The sequence below is a fragment of the Mobula hypostoma genome, chromosome 10 (assembly GCF_963921235.1).
Source record: "Mobula hypostoma chromosome 10, sMobHyp1.1, whole genome shotgun sequence".
Taxonomy (NCBI): Eukaryota; Metazoa; Chordata; class Chondrichthyes; order Myliobatiformes; family Myliobatidae; genus Mobula; species Mobula hypostoma.
The window spans coordinates 94542015-94557319 of record NC_086106.1 but is presented as its reverse complement, the minus strand read 5'-3'; the positions used below and the strand labels follow the sequence as shown (position 1 = coordinate 94557319).

The window sequence follows — 15305 nt, the reverse complement described above, 5'->3', positions numbered from 1 at the left end:
TTGATTATCCTAATTTGAATCTCTACAAGAGACAGACAATAAAAAATTCAGTGACAACAAAAACAACAATCAGTGGGAGAACAAACTTGACAAAATGCTACATTTCAATGGCCCACTTCATCACACGGACAATAAATGACCCTAAACTGAGATGTGTGTGTGATGTTCAAAATGTGGTAGCTTTTGTAATCTGTTTTTCATTTAGTAATTTTCAGAATAAGGATCTCACTGGCAAAGCATGCATTGAAAACCTATTGCTCATTCCCACCCAGCTGAGCAATTACTTGGAGCTTTTCAAGGCATTTTAGAGTCAAAGCACACAAATGTATTTGGAGCCATGCAATATCCAAGACAGGAAGGACAGTTTTCATTCCTGGAAGATTATTAACAATTCTAAATCAATCATCTGGTAGATTTTACAACAATCTAGTAGTTTTGTGGTCATTATTACTAATGCATACTTTTCTACATTATTAATTAAAATCACAACTGCCAAAGTGGGATTTGCATGCCAGCTTCTGGATTGCAAGGCAACACACACAAAATGCTGGAGGAACTCAGGGTCAGGATTCTGATGAAGGGTCTCAGCCTGAAATGTGGACTTTTCCAAGGATGCTGTCTGACCTGCTGACTTCCTCCAGCAATTTGCGTGTGTTGCTTTGGACTTGCAGCATCTGCAGATTTTCTCGTATTTTGGATTGCAATGTAGATTTCCGGATTTCCGGTTTGTTAATTTTCCTGCTGTACGGCCATCATACAAGTCCAGACAGTGCTGAGATGTTCCAGACAAGGAGCAGTTCTGCATCTGCGTTTCAGTTCTAGGAATCTTCAGCCAACTCAACTGTGAGTGCCACTGGCAAATCTAATTTTACTTAAACAGGAATGTTCCAGTTTTTGAGCCAAGAATGTCTGCAGAGGGACGGTAAATTAATTTCAACATAATGCATGACTGATGTGGCTATGGTTTGGCAGGGTAAATAAAGTCAAACCTCAGATGTAATGTTTTTGTGATGTAAATTGTCAAGATAAATTTGATTTGAAACATAATACAAGGTCACCATGCTGATTAAACTCCAGCCCTGGATAGTTACACAGGAAACAGTGTGACTAATATTCAAATCCAGTGAGAGACAATACCAAAATTAACTTGAATGCCAGCTGTGTTGCCCATTTTCGGTTCGTGACTCTGAATAAGATCTAAGTGATCTTTTTACTTTTAGAAGTATTCATAAGCTCCTAAACCACAGCAGCTCTCTGCCAGAACATGAAGAATACTTTATTATCTGGGTGCAGCTAATATCTTAATAGAAAGCAGTAACATGTAGACTGTGTGATTGACAGCAACTGAGTGCTCTCTCGCGGAACAGCCAATTAGCTGAAGTACCAGAGACTAATCTTCAGCATGAGCCACTGCCTTCAAGAAAGGAGATCAAACAGCTCGCTGGAAGAACTCAGTGAGTCAAGCGACATCAGCGAAGATGAAATATATAAGGGTTGAGACCCTGCATCTGGACTGAGAGGGAACAGATATGTTTGTTAGTATATAGTGTTACGAGAATACACATAAAATTAAGATGTTTGCTGGCCTGGGCTAGCATCAGTGGCATCAGCAGTTGGTCTGCCACCTGCCCTCAGGGGAAGGAGAGATAAGGAACAATGGAGCAGCGTCTGGAGATGTGTAATGAAGGGATGTGGGAGGAAGAGCTGTCTGGAGCGGCTCCCCCCTTTGAGCCCTGAACTGTTTGAAGTGATGGACAGGCGATACCCCAGCAGGAGGATAAAAAGGGACAGGTTCGCTAAGACAGACACACACGCCACCCGAGGTAACGAGACCCTGGAAGCGGTGCGCTTCTCACGAGTGGGTGAGAAGTCCCAGACAACGACAAGGGTGGAAAGGTACGATCAGCGGGAACCCGGTGTGTGTCCGCCCTTGCCTGGGTGCCGGGTTCACTGCAGAGGATCGACCGCATCTGGAGGAGGGGTCACAGTCGGTGACCTCAGGTGACATCACCAAGGACCCGCCCAAAAAGCTGTTTGTGAGCCATCTCGCTGGTCTGTGAGTGAAGCCGTTCTGAATGATGAGTTGTTCCTATTCTATCTCTCTCTTCCCCCACATTGTCCACCGCCATGGCAACGATTACTGCGAACTGAACTACTAAACTGGACTGAACTTTGAGTCATTTTGAAATTGGTCATTTACCCCTAGACAACGATAGAGCTTGATTGATGCTGTTATCTTAATTCTGTGCACATGTGCGTTTATCATCGCTGAACTGTTGCATTTATTATCCTTTCGATTAAATGTGTTGCTTGTTTCTTTAATAAAACTTTCTTAGTTCTAGTACTCCAGACTCCAACTGAGTGATCCATTTCTGCTGGTTTGGCAACCCAGTTACGGGGTACGTAACAATAGCAATATGAAGGCAGTGGGGTGGGATAGACACTTGCAAGTGAGATGGGGAAGAGATGATGGGTAAATGCACCAGGTGGGATGAGGAGATGAGAAAGATGAACAAATGGAGAAGAAAACCAGATGGACCAGTAAGTATGTGGAGAACACAGGGAATGTGTTCATCTGAATGTGAATGTGTCAGAAGACCTGTCTTGCACGCATCATATAAATACAATTGCAAAGAAAGCATGACAGCGCCTCTACTTCCTCAGGAGTCTGTGAAGATTCAGCATGTCATCAAAAACCTTGGCAAACTTCTACAGGTGTGTGATGGAAAGTGTGTTTACTGGTTACGTTACAGCCTGATATGGGAGCACCAATGCCTTTGAGCAGAAAATCCTACAAAAGGTAGTGGATTCAGCCCAGTACATCATAGGTAAAACCCTACCAGCCATTGAGCACATCTACACGAAACGTTGCAGTAGAAAAGCAGCATCCATCAAAGATCCTCACCACTCAGGCCGTGTTCGTGAGGTACAGGTGTCTCAGGACTTGCACCACCAGGTTCAAAAACAGTTACTACCACTCAGCCATCAAGGTCTTGAACAAAAGGGAATACTACACTCATTTAAGGACTCCTATCTTGTTAATTTAATGTTCTATTGTTACTTATTTATATGCATTTAATCTCAAACTGCATTTAATCTCAAACATCAACTTGCATAATTTGTCTCCATAGATGCTGCTTGATCCACTGAGTTCTTTCAGTGTCCTGTCTGTTATTCCAGATTCCATCTCTTTTGCCTTCAGTAAAGAACTGCGAGAGAAGACCAGAAGAAAATATAATTCTGAGACCATGTCAATTTCTAATGGACCAAAACACTTCGTAATTTTTGTTTAGATATAACTTTTAAATCCAAAAAGTAGCCTCCATCCAAAAAGAGTTACATTGTCTTTACCCTTTCATGAGCATACCTGTGGAAAGCATTCTTCCAGGCTTCATCACTGTCAGGTATGGAGAGGCTACTGCACAGGACCAAAAGAAGCTGCAGAAGGTTGTAAATCTAGTCAGCTCCATGTTGGGCACTAGCCTACAAAGTACCCAGGACATTTTTAGGGAGCGGTATCTCAGAAAGGCAGCATCCATTATTAAGGACCTCCTGCACCCAGGGCATGCCCTTTTCTCACTGTTACCATCAGGTAGGAGGTACAGAAGCCTGAAGACACACACTCAGCGGTTCAGGAACAGCTTTTTCCCCTCTGCCATCCGATTCCTGAATGGACTCTGAAGCTTTGGACACTACCTCACTTTTTTTAATATACAGTACTTCTGTTTTTGCACATTTTTTTAATAATCTGTTCAATATATGTAATTGATTTACTTGTTTATTTATTACTGTTTTATTTTATTTATTATTATTTTTTTCTCTCTCTCTCTCTGCTAGATTATGTATTGCATTGAACTGCTGCTGCTAAGTTAACAAACTTCATGTCACATGCCGGTGATAATAAACCTGATTCTGATTCTGAAGTCACACTGCCTTCTCCAACATTCAATGAGCCATGATCTCATTCTGATACTTCCTGATTAATTTACCCTCAGCTCTGACCATGTTCAACTTCTGAGCATCCGCACTCCTCTAAGGCAGAGGAGTCCAAAGACTTGCAGCCTTCCGGGTGAACATCTCTGTTCTAAGTGGCCAAGCACTTACAGTTTTGGTTCCAGATTCTCTCAATTGAGGAACCCCTCTCAGAACCGTGCCTGACTCAATGAGATCATCTCTCATTCCGCTGAACTCTAGTAAACACAGGCCAATCTCAGCCTATCCACAGATGCATGACCTGCCGAGTCCCTTCCAGCAGTTTGTTTTTTTTTGCCACAGATTCCAAATCTGCAGAGTGTGCACACAGCTCAGCCCATCTCAGAAACCAGCCTCCCCTCCATGAACTCTGTCTACACTTGATGCCTCAGTAAAGCAGCCAAAATATTCAAAGATCCCACCCACCAAGACATTCTCTCTTCACCCCCCCCGCCCTTCTATTGGGCAGAAGGTGCAAAAGCCTAAAAGCACCTACCACCAGGCTCCAAGATAGCTTCTATCCAACTGTTGTAAGACCACTGAACAGAGCTTTTGTACAAAAAGACAGACTCTTAACTTCCAGTTATGGCCTTGCACCTTACTGTCTGCCTGTACTACACTTTCCCTCAAACGGGAACACCACATTCTGCATTCTGTTACTCATTTTCCCTCATGCTACCTCAATGCACTGATGTGATGAAATGATCTGTGTGGATTGCCAGCAAAACAAAGTCTTTCATTGTACCTCAGTACACACAGTGTGTCATTAATAAACCAATTACCATTCTGCAATCTCATAAGTCTCAGTCAATTTCTCAAAGATGAATCCTTCATCACGGGAATCTAGTTACTATGCTGACTCCTAGGTGTATTCTTCCTTGGGTGTGGTGTCCAAAACCAGTACTCCAAATCTGACCAAAACTTTACATAGTAGTCCTTGTGCATAATGAAACTACATTGTTTCCCCTCTAAGTGAAACCTGATGTATATCATTTCACATAAAGCAGGTCACTTTACAATCATTCATCTTTGTGCAATGTTCTCATTTGAGATGCTGAATTTGGAAATCCCCATACCAGGAAAGCATTGAGAAGTGTGGTAACGGGACCAAACAAAACATCTAGCAGTTATCCTATCCCTTAAATGCTGCAGGCTATTCAAATGGAAACCATCAAATCTGCTCCTAATTCCTTCCTGTGTCAAAGTCAACTAACACATTCTTTTCTTGGAGACATTGAAAAGCTGCGGAAGTCAAGCACATTGTTCTCTTCTTTGATCCAAAGCCATTAACATCACCTGTTCCACCAACGGCCCTCAAGTTCATCAAACTGAAATTTTACACTGTTAAGTATTTTATAGAAACAGGCCCTGAAAATCTGCACCAAAGTATAACTTATGCATGAGGTTTTTGTCTAAAGCTGGAGTTGGATTTGGTACTTGAAACGTCCTGGATATTTTCTAACCTGGCATATCCAATGTATCAACAATCCACAGTTCTCATGTAACAAACTGATCAAATATTTACACTAAATGAATTGCTGTATCCAGATGTACAAATAGAATTCATATGAATGATAAAATTAATTTGTCTTAAATATTGTAAACGCATGTTTTGCAATAATAAACCAAGTCAAACACTGGGGATATTCTTAAGAGATGGAAAATATTATATTATAACAAGCTGCACATGTCTGCAGCTCAACAAGTCTGCACAAATAAGTCTGGGCTATGCTATTATTTCTTAATCATAGCTTTTTTTTGGCTTTGTCAAGTCAAAAGTCGTCAAGTTTATTGTCATTTAACTATATGCCTGTATACTGTCAAATGAGACAACATTTCAGTGAACCAGGGTTTAAAGCACAGTAGTACACATAACACACAATAACTTATGAAAGAGAGGATGAACTCTACAGATGGATTACACATAAATAAACAAACTAAAGTGCATAAATTAAATATTCCCATTAGGAAGCTGACACGCTGCTGAGCCTTTTTGCTCAAGTCGGTGATATTAGCAAGCAGGTGAGGTCATCCATTATGTGTCCTCCCAGGAATTTGGTGCACTTAACTCTCTTCTTAGAGGAGCCATGTATTTGCAGAGGGGAATGGTTATCTGCACCAGTTTCCTCCCTCATTCTGAAGACGTACAATTAACGTTAGTGAATCGTGGGCCTGCTTTGTTGGCATCTAAACCGTGACAACACTTGTGGTGTGTCCCCAGCACAATCCTCCACCTGTGTTGGTCATCGATGCAAAAGCAATGCATTTCACTGTATGTTTCGAAGTACTTGTGACAAATAAGCACTGTGGGTGCACCTACACCTCAGGGACAGCAGAAGTTCAAGGCGGCAGCTCATCACCACCTTCTCAAGGGCAACTAGGGATGGGCAATAAATGCTGGCTTAGCCGGCAACGCCCACATCCCGTAAGTGAATAAATAAAAGAAAGGAAGAAAAATCTTTAAAAAAGGACTGGATTTTTTTTTCTCATATTCACTCATGAGATCTGAGCACCCATTCCAAGCCAGCACTAGAAACACAGAACAGCTGGAATCTGGAGCAACCAGACAAATTACTGGAGGAATGGGTCAAGCAGCATTTGTGGAGACAAAGGTGTAGTCAAGTTTTTGAGTTGAGACCCTGCTTCAAGCTTACACTTCCCTTTTAGGGTTCGGGTTTAGGGACAGTATTGAGCGAGGTTTAGAAGTCATAGACAATAAATGAAGACTCAGGGTCAGGATTTGATGTTTGCAGCCCAGATCAGAGTGCTCTACAATCGAAGGTCAGCAACCCTGGAGATCAGGTTGGCAGACAGTAAGGAGACCGGAGGGTCCCTGGTCGGAAGTTGGATGGGGTGGGAGCTACAAGAGCCAATAACTCTCCCCAAGTCATGGGGATCAAAGGTCCATGCAAGTCCAGAAGTTGAGGCCTTCTTGAGTCAAACCCCTGATTGGTGAGTCCTGGGATCAATACTCAGAGGCCACTGAGTACACAGGCAGAAGCCCGAAGGACGAAGACGGAAGCTGGTGAGTCTGGACATAGAGACCCGAAGGTCAAAGCCCCTGGGCCGGCTTGTCTGGAGGGCAGAGGCCTGGTGTCTGTGAGTCCAAACCAGGAACTGGAAGTTGGAGTCCAATGTCAGCGAGTATGAGTCTGGAGCCAAGGACTGGAGGCTGTGAGGCAGCCTGTCTAATATTATCTCTCTAATCCAGGCAGCATCCTGGTAAATCTCCTTTGCATCTTCCCTAAAGCTTCTAAATCCTTCCTATAGAGAGGTGGCCAGAACTAAACAATAAATAATACACCAAATGTGGTCTCACCAGAATTTTACCGAGCTGCAAAAATACCTCGAGAGTCGAATTCAACCCCCCAACTACTGAACACGAACACACCATATGCCTTCTTAACCACCCTGTCATCTTCTGCAGCAACTTCAAGGGATCGGCGGGCGTGGACCCCAAGATCCCGCTATTCCCTCACACCGCTAAGCATCCTGCCATTAACCTTGTTCTCTGCCTTCAAGTTCAACTATCCAAAACGTATCACTTCACACGGCTCCGGATTGAATTCCGGATGTATTACCTGTGAAAAATCCAGCAAAGGTAAAATCAGCACGCAGAAACAAAGCTAACCTTGGATCCAGCCCAACGCTCACTTCCTGCCATCTTAGCTTACTCTTTGTCCTCGTCTCCAGTATCAGAAACTAAATACTGTACGGTATTCATTACTGATACTTGCGCAAAGGAATCCCACTCTTCCCAACCCCTACTGTGCCCAACTTTCCTTCAACCTCTCTGTGTGCCCATTCAGTACTGTTTGAATGATTTTAATGTAGGGCTTCTGTACAAAAGTCTGATGAATCCCGGACACTGGTGGCTTACAGCTCTTTTTGTATTATAACTATTACCCAGTTTTCCTACAAAGGAAACGGCAAAACACTACCACTCACACTGCATCCACTTTACTAGGTGAGGCTATTTTGTTCCGTTTCCGCGCTGTCAACTTAATGTACATTTATGTACTTTTCCGATTGCGTCAGGAAAACCCGGGCGAGGTCTCGTTTCACAGTCGACTTGGCCACCGCCCCCGCTACCCTTCATCAACTTCCTCTTCCTTCTCTTCATTTCACAGCGCACGGGGATGTTATCTTTATCCGAAAAACAACCGCTTCCCCTTCATCAAACCGTCAAGTTGTGTAGGAAATGAATCTACGCTTTCGTGTTGGCTCTGATAAACATTTAAGATTATTTGAATCTGTCCTTTCAAACACTTCTTTCGCTGGCGCCGATTAAGTGGCTCGGAATTTGCTGCCCCAAATGCTGTCAATTGTTTGAATTATTGCATCAGACACCAAGCTCCCTTGGAGGTAAAACCTCAAGCAATAGAACAGAAATCCCGTCCCGCGCTAATTTATCTGGCCTGTTTTCAGTTGTATGTGTAAGTACAATTGATCCGAATTGTAAACTGTAATCACAAAAGCGGGGGGGGGGGGGGGGGAACGAATCCCGGACTTTGACAGGCAGGCTGATGCAACAAATCGGTGTATGAACATGCTGCCAGAGCACAATTCAGCCTGCTTCCCCATAATGTAAAACTAGTTCTCTTTTCCCTTGAAACGGTGAACATGTCCCCCCCCCCACCCCGCCGTCGATTCAAATACTCTATAAAGAGTGAGTACTAGGAAATGGACTAGAGTAATTTTAGCTCTATTCGCATCCTGACATCGACTTCAATTAAAACGCGATTTAGCTTACATTTCTAATTCTCCCGGACGATCAATGCACTTGTCTGCACTAAATGAATGCTAAATTATCCCGACTAGCAAATAATCATGGAAGTATAAATAAATCGCCAGGTGTCATTTAGGCGCCAAACGCACAACATCCTCCCAAACTGCATTCTTGCCTGACCCAAAACGAATGTGTTTTCATAAGCGGATGAATCAGTAATATTTTAATCGAGATCCGATTTAAATATTTAATTACAATAAACCAATTCATTAATAATTGCCACGACCCAACCGACGATGCGTTTCAATCCCGCTTTCCGCGCATTTTGAAATCTCATTTGATCGCCACATTTTTAGGATAAAATTAAGCATAATAATAGGCCCGGGGTCAATCGGGATGATTCTTGAGACAATCGTGAACTTACTGTTCAGATATTTTCGGATGAAGTAGCCAGGGAGTACAGTCCCGCTCGCCGCGTGTCCTCTTGAATGAAGCTGAATAGGTAGCTACAGACTGGTAAAGATCATAGGCTTTACGTCACGGAGAGTCGACACTGAACACTTACAGCAGGTCTGCGTGGTGGAACTACGAACTGTCGGTTTTTGTCTGTGTATCTAACACTACCAGGCTACCAAGCAACCAGGCACTCGCAGCTTGCTTACATTAATGCAGAATCTTTAACGAGTGAATTTCCCCAAGACGCTTGTGCGGGTGGGAAATGGCAGAATCGAACAAAATTTGTCGCAGGTCACAGAAAGAGAAACGTTCAGTCAAGTGACCAAAAAAAAGGTCAAATAAGTAGGTATCAATGAACGCCCTGAAGACAACAGAGACCAAGAGGCTTGAGGAAAGAATTCCACTGATTTCCACAGAGTCCTTGGAGATGGAATGGAGGAAACACACGTATCCAAAATTGCCGGTGTGCAGAGGTTGAAGTGGTGGTAGATATGGGGACAAGTGAAGGATGGGTGAATCTTAAAGCAAAGATGCAATTATTTGCACATTGCTTCTTTTTGGTGGTTGAATGAACATAGAACACGAAATAGGACAGCACAGGAACATGTTGTGCCAATCTAAATAAGCTATTAATTAAATACCTAACTAAACTCCACTCTTATGCCTGCACAGTGTCCATATCACAGTATGCTCTGCGCATTAATGTGCCTATCTTACAGCTTCTTAGAAGTTTCTATTGTATTTGCCTCTACCAACACCCCTAGGAGTACCTTCCAGGCACCCATCACCCTCTGTGGAAAAAAAACTTGTCTTGCACATCCCCTTTGAACTTACCCCCCTTACCTTAAATGTCTTAATGTTCTAAACATCTTAATGTTCTGGAAGAGACTCCCATAAGGAATCTTGTCAAGTGCCCTGTAAGAATTCATATGGACAATATTCACAACTCTGTCTTCATTAATTACCTTCATAACCTCAAAAAACTCGACATAACTTGCCGCACAAAGTCATGCTCTGTCCCTAATTAGGCCATGGTTTTACAAATGCTCATAATTCCACCCCTAAGAATCCTCTCCAGTAACTTCTCTACTGTTGTCATGAGACTCACTGGTCTGTCGTTTCCATGGTTGATGCATTTTGAACATTCAAACCAGGATAGGAACTATACAATGAAGGGCAGGGCACTGCCAAGTATTGTGGAACAGAGGGCCCTGGGAGTACAACTGCACAGTTCACTGAAAGTGGTTGTACAAGTAGACAGGATGGTAAAGAAGTCATTTAGCATGCTGGCTTTCATTTCATTTCAAGGCAGCAATGTAAGGATCAGAGACATTATGAGGTAGTGATACAAGGCATTGTTGAGACCTCTCGGAATATTGTATGCAGTTTTGGTCACCCTGTAGAGGAAAGACGTTGTCAAACTGGAGAGGGTGCTGAGAGATTTGCAAGGATGTTGCCAGGTCCAGGAAGCTTGAGTTACAGGGAGATGTTGGCCACACTGGCTATTTATTCCTTGGAGTATAGGAAGAAGAGGGATGATTTATAAAAGCTTATAAGATCATGAGCAACATGGATAAGGTAGAGGTCATAGTTTTTTCCTTAGGACTGGGGAGTCCAAAACTAGATGGCACAGATACAAAGTAAGAGGGGAGAGATTTAAAAGAGAATTGAGAGGTAACTTCTTTATACAGAGGGTAGTGAGTACATGGAATGAGCCACAAGATGAAGTAGTCGAGATGGATACATTTGCAACATTTAAGGGGTATTTGGATAGGTACATGACGGGGAAGGGCTTGGATGTTGTGGTTGGTATGGACCATTTGGGCCAAAGGGCCTGTGCTGTATATTCTACGACTCCACGATTACTCTCTTCCTAAACAATGGAACATTAGCTACTAGACATCTCTCCAGGGCCTTGCCTGTGACTAGAGAGGACATGAAGCACCAGCTATCTCAGTGCTTGCCGCTCTCGATAACCTGGTTTATATCCTATGAGGCCCTGGGACCTTAATGTTCATTAAGAAAATGGAAGGGAGGACGCTGCGCCAGTTGGCAAGTATGATTGAAATGCAGAGGCTTTAGACCCCCACTCCCAACTTATCCTACTGGCGAATGTATGGTCCGGAATGTCTGGGAAATAAAAATGAAGATCTTAGACGAAAATTGCTGAACCAGAGGGACATCAGGGACAGCTATGTGCTTTGCATCATGGAAACATGGCTATCCCCGTCATTTCAGTTGCAGTGCTGCAGCTCAATGGCTTCACAATTCTCCACAAAGACAAGACAGCAGAATCTTTTAAAGGCAGAGGAGGTGGAGTATATTTTATGATTAACTCATCATGGTGCACAAACATGACATTTCTGTCTCAGACCTGCTCGCCTGACCTGGAACATCTATCAATCAAAATCTTATCTATTTTATCAGCTGGGTGAGTTTTCTGCCATCATCCTGATAATTGTGTGCATTGCACCTCAGGCCAGTGTCAGGCAGGCACGAACCTATGCACACTGATGGCTTCCCTATCATTGCAGGAGATTTCAACCAGGCCAGATTGAAAAAGTCTCTAAACAATTACCACGGAAATATCAGTTGTGAAACCAGAGGACCCAACGCTCCTGACCATTGTTGTACCACCATCAAGAATGCTTCCTGTGGCATCCCATGCCCATGCTTTGGCATGTCCGATCACCTAGCTGTACTTCTAGACCCAGTGTATAGGCAGAGACGATAGACCGCAGCATCAGTGTGAGGACCAAGAAAGTGAGGCAGAGGAATGCTTACAGAACTGCTTTGAGTCAGTTGGACTGGACAATATTCAGAGATATTCAAACCAAAAGCCGTAGATGAACTAGAAGATTCATAGTCTGCCAAGGGCTAGATCTGTAGCATTCAAAACCAGTGATCCAGAACTATACAAGAAGTCCAGAGACCCAAAGAAGACTACTTTAAAGGTGAAAAAACAATTCCGATTGAGGTTAGGGATGGAATCACATGCATGTCAGCCCTGGCAAAGTTTGCAGGCCATCACTTCCTGTTAAGTGAAACCTAACTTTATGAATGGCTGCGATGCTTCACCCCAGATGGGTTCAACGCTTTTTATGCTTGCTGAGAAAGGGAGAATAAAACTACACCTGTGCAAATGCCTGCAGCATCTGGTGACCCTGTGATCTCTGTCTCAGAGGCTGATGTCAGATTATCTTTCAACAGGATGAACATTTGCATGGTGTTAGGGCCTGAAGTTATATCTAGTGAGGCTCTGAAAACTTGTGCAAACCAACTGACAGGACTGTTCAAGGACATCTTCAATCTCCCACTGCGGCAGCCAAAGGTTCTCACCTGCATCAAAAGGGTGACAATCATACCTGTGCCCAAGAAGAGCAGGGTGAACTGCCTCAATGACTATCATCCAGTGGCACTCATGTCTACTGTGATTAAGTCCTTTGAGAGGTTGGTCATGGCTAGAATCAACTCCTGCCTAAGCAAGGACCTACACCCGCTGTAATTTGTCTATTGCCACAACGGGTCTACAATGGATGGAATCTCACTGGCTCTCCACTCAGCCTAGGATCACCTGGACAATAGTCATTTGCACGTCAGACTGATGCTTATTGACTACAGCTCGGCATCAACACAATCATACTATCTGTTCTAACGAACAAGCTTCAAAACCTGGGCCGCTGTACCTCCCTCTGCAACTGGATCCTTGACTTCCTCACTGGGAGATCACAGAATGTGTGGACCGGGAAAAACATCTCCTCCTCGCTGACAGTCAACACTGGCGCACATCGAGGATCTGTGCTTATCCTACTGCTCTACTCTCTCCACATACATGATGATGTGGCTAGGCATAGGTTAAACCCCATCTATAACTTTGCGGCAACACGACTATAGTTTCAGAATTTCAGATGGTGATGAGGAGGGGTACAGGAGTGAGATAGATCAACTGATTGAGTAGTATTGCAGCAACAACCTTGAACTCAATGTCATTAAAACTAAGAAATTGAGTGTGGACTTCAGGAAGGGGAAGTCAATGGATCAGCAGTGGAAAGGGTGAGCAGTTTTAAGTTCCTGGGTGACACTGAAGGTCCATCCTGGGCCCAACATATTAATGCAATTAAGAGAAAGGAATGACAGCAGCTATATTTCATTAGGAGTTTGAGGAGAATTGGTATTGGTAATTGGGAGTTGGAATTGTGCCCAATCAGGGAACGGGAGTGCGAGAAGAAGAGGCAACTTCACGCGGGTTTGTGATTCAAGGTTAAAAAAAAGTGCTTCTTAGCAGTTTTCAGAATTTGAACTGTGCCCAATCAGTGAACAGTCTTCATGAGCAAGGGCAAATAAAAATAAGGCAAGGGAAAATGGAGTGGCCATTTTGTGAGTGGGGCAGTGTTAGATTGGCTTTAGCTCATCCGGCTTAGTCGAGATCTGGCTTAGGTAAGTATCTGTTAGGTTTCTTCTTCTTCTTCTTCTTCAGCCTTCATTCCTAGTCTGTTAGGTCACAGTTAGTGCAGCGAAAATGGCTCCAGGGGCAGTGTTGTGTTCTTTGTGTGAGATGTGGATACCCAGGCTCACAGATAACCACATCTACAACAGGTGGACTGACCTGCAGCTCCTCAGAGAATGTGTTAAGGAACTGGAGCTGCAGTTTGATGATCTTCAGCACATAGACTGAAGACAGGAGCTAGAAGGAGATAGCCATCCCTAGATTACAAGAGGCAGGCAACTGGGTGACTGTCAGGAGAAGGAAGGGAAATGGACAGCCAGTGCAGAGTACCCCTGTGGCCATTCCCCTCAATAATACGTATACCATTTTGGATACTGTTGAGGGGGAGCAGCAGCGACCAGGTCTCTGGCACTGAGTCTGGTGCTGTGGATCAGAAGAGAAGAGAGTTGAAGAGGACTGTAGCAGTGATAGGAGATTCCATAGTTAGAGGAATAGAGATGAGATTCTCTGGATGCGATCGATACCCACGGATAGTACGTTGCCTCCCAGGTGCCAGGGTCATGGATGTCTCGGATTAGGTTCACAGTATTCGAACGAGGGAGGCACATTGCCAACAATGACATAGGAGGGGCAGTCCTGCAAAGGAACTTTAGGAAGCTAGGTAGAAAGCTTAAAAGCAGGACCTCCAGGATAGTACATTCTGGATTACTCCCTGTGCCATGTGCCAGTGAAGGTAAGAATAGGAAGATTTGGTGGGTAAATGCATGGCTGAGCAACTGGTGCAGCTGGCAGGGTTTCAGATTTAGACCATAAGACAAAGGAGCAGAAGTCGGCCATTTGGCCCATCGCGTCTACTCCGCCATTTTATCGTGAGCTGATCTATTCTTCCATTTAGTCGCACTCCCCCGCCTTCTCACCATAACCTTTGATGCCCTGGCTACTCAGATACCTATCAATCTCTGCCTTAAATACACCCAATGACTTGGCCTCCACTGCTGCCTGTGGTAACAAATTCCATAGATTCACCACCCTCTGACTAAAAAAATTTCTTCGCATTTCTGTTCTGAATGGGCGCCCTTCAATCCTTAAGTCATGCCCTCTCGTACTAGACTCCCCCACCATGGGAAACAACTTTGCCACATCCACTCTGTCCATGCCTTTCAACATTCGAAATGTTTCTATGAGGTCTCCCCTCATTCTAAACTCCAAGGCATACAGTCCAAGAGCGGACAAACATTCCTCATATGTTAACCCTCTCATTCCTGGAATCTTCTCTGTACCCTTTCCAACGTCAGCACATCCTTTCTTAAATAAGGAGACCAAAACTGCCCACAGTACTCCAAGTGAGGTCTTACCAGTGCCTTATAGAGCCTCAACATCACATCCCTGCTCCTATACTCTATTCCTCTAGAAATGAATGCCAACATTGCATTCGCCTTCTTCACTACTGACTCAACCTGGAGGTTAACCTTAAGGGTATCCTGTACGAGGACTCCCAAGTCCTGTTGCATCTCAGAACTTTGAATTCTTTCCCCATTTAAATAATAGTCTGCCTGTTTATTTCTTCTGCCAAAGTGCCTAACCATACACTTTCCAACATTGTATTTCATTTGTCACCTCTTTGCCCATTCTTCCAATCTATCCAAGTCTCTCTGCAGACTCTCTGTTTCCTCAGCACTACCGGCCCCTCCACCTATCTTC

At 43.8% G+C, this 15305-nt stretch overlaps 1 protein-coding gene across 2 annotated transcripts in view; it reads right to left on the bottom strand.

The window, feature by feature from the left end:
• The window catches only part of LOC134353042 (cationic amino acid transporter 3-like), a 35085-nt gene extending 25861 nt beyond the window's left edge, over positions 1 to 9224 (bottom strand). The window contains exon 1 of one of the 2 annotated variants that reach the window (XM_063060868.1): positions 9126 to 9224. The gene's annotated coding sequence lies outside the window, so the exon portion shown is untranslated. Of the gene's footprint in view, positions 1 to 3114; positions 3220 to 9125 lie in introns of those variants that run through there. The other variant, XM_063060869.1, reaches the window with a different exon arrangement.
• Between the last annotated feature and the right edge of the window lie 6081 nt (positions 9225 to 15305).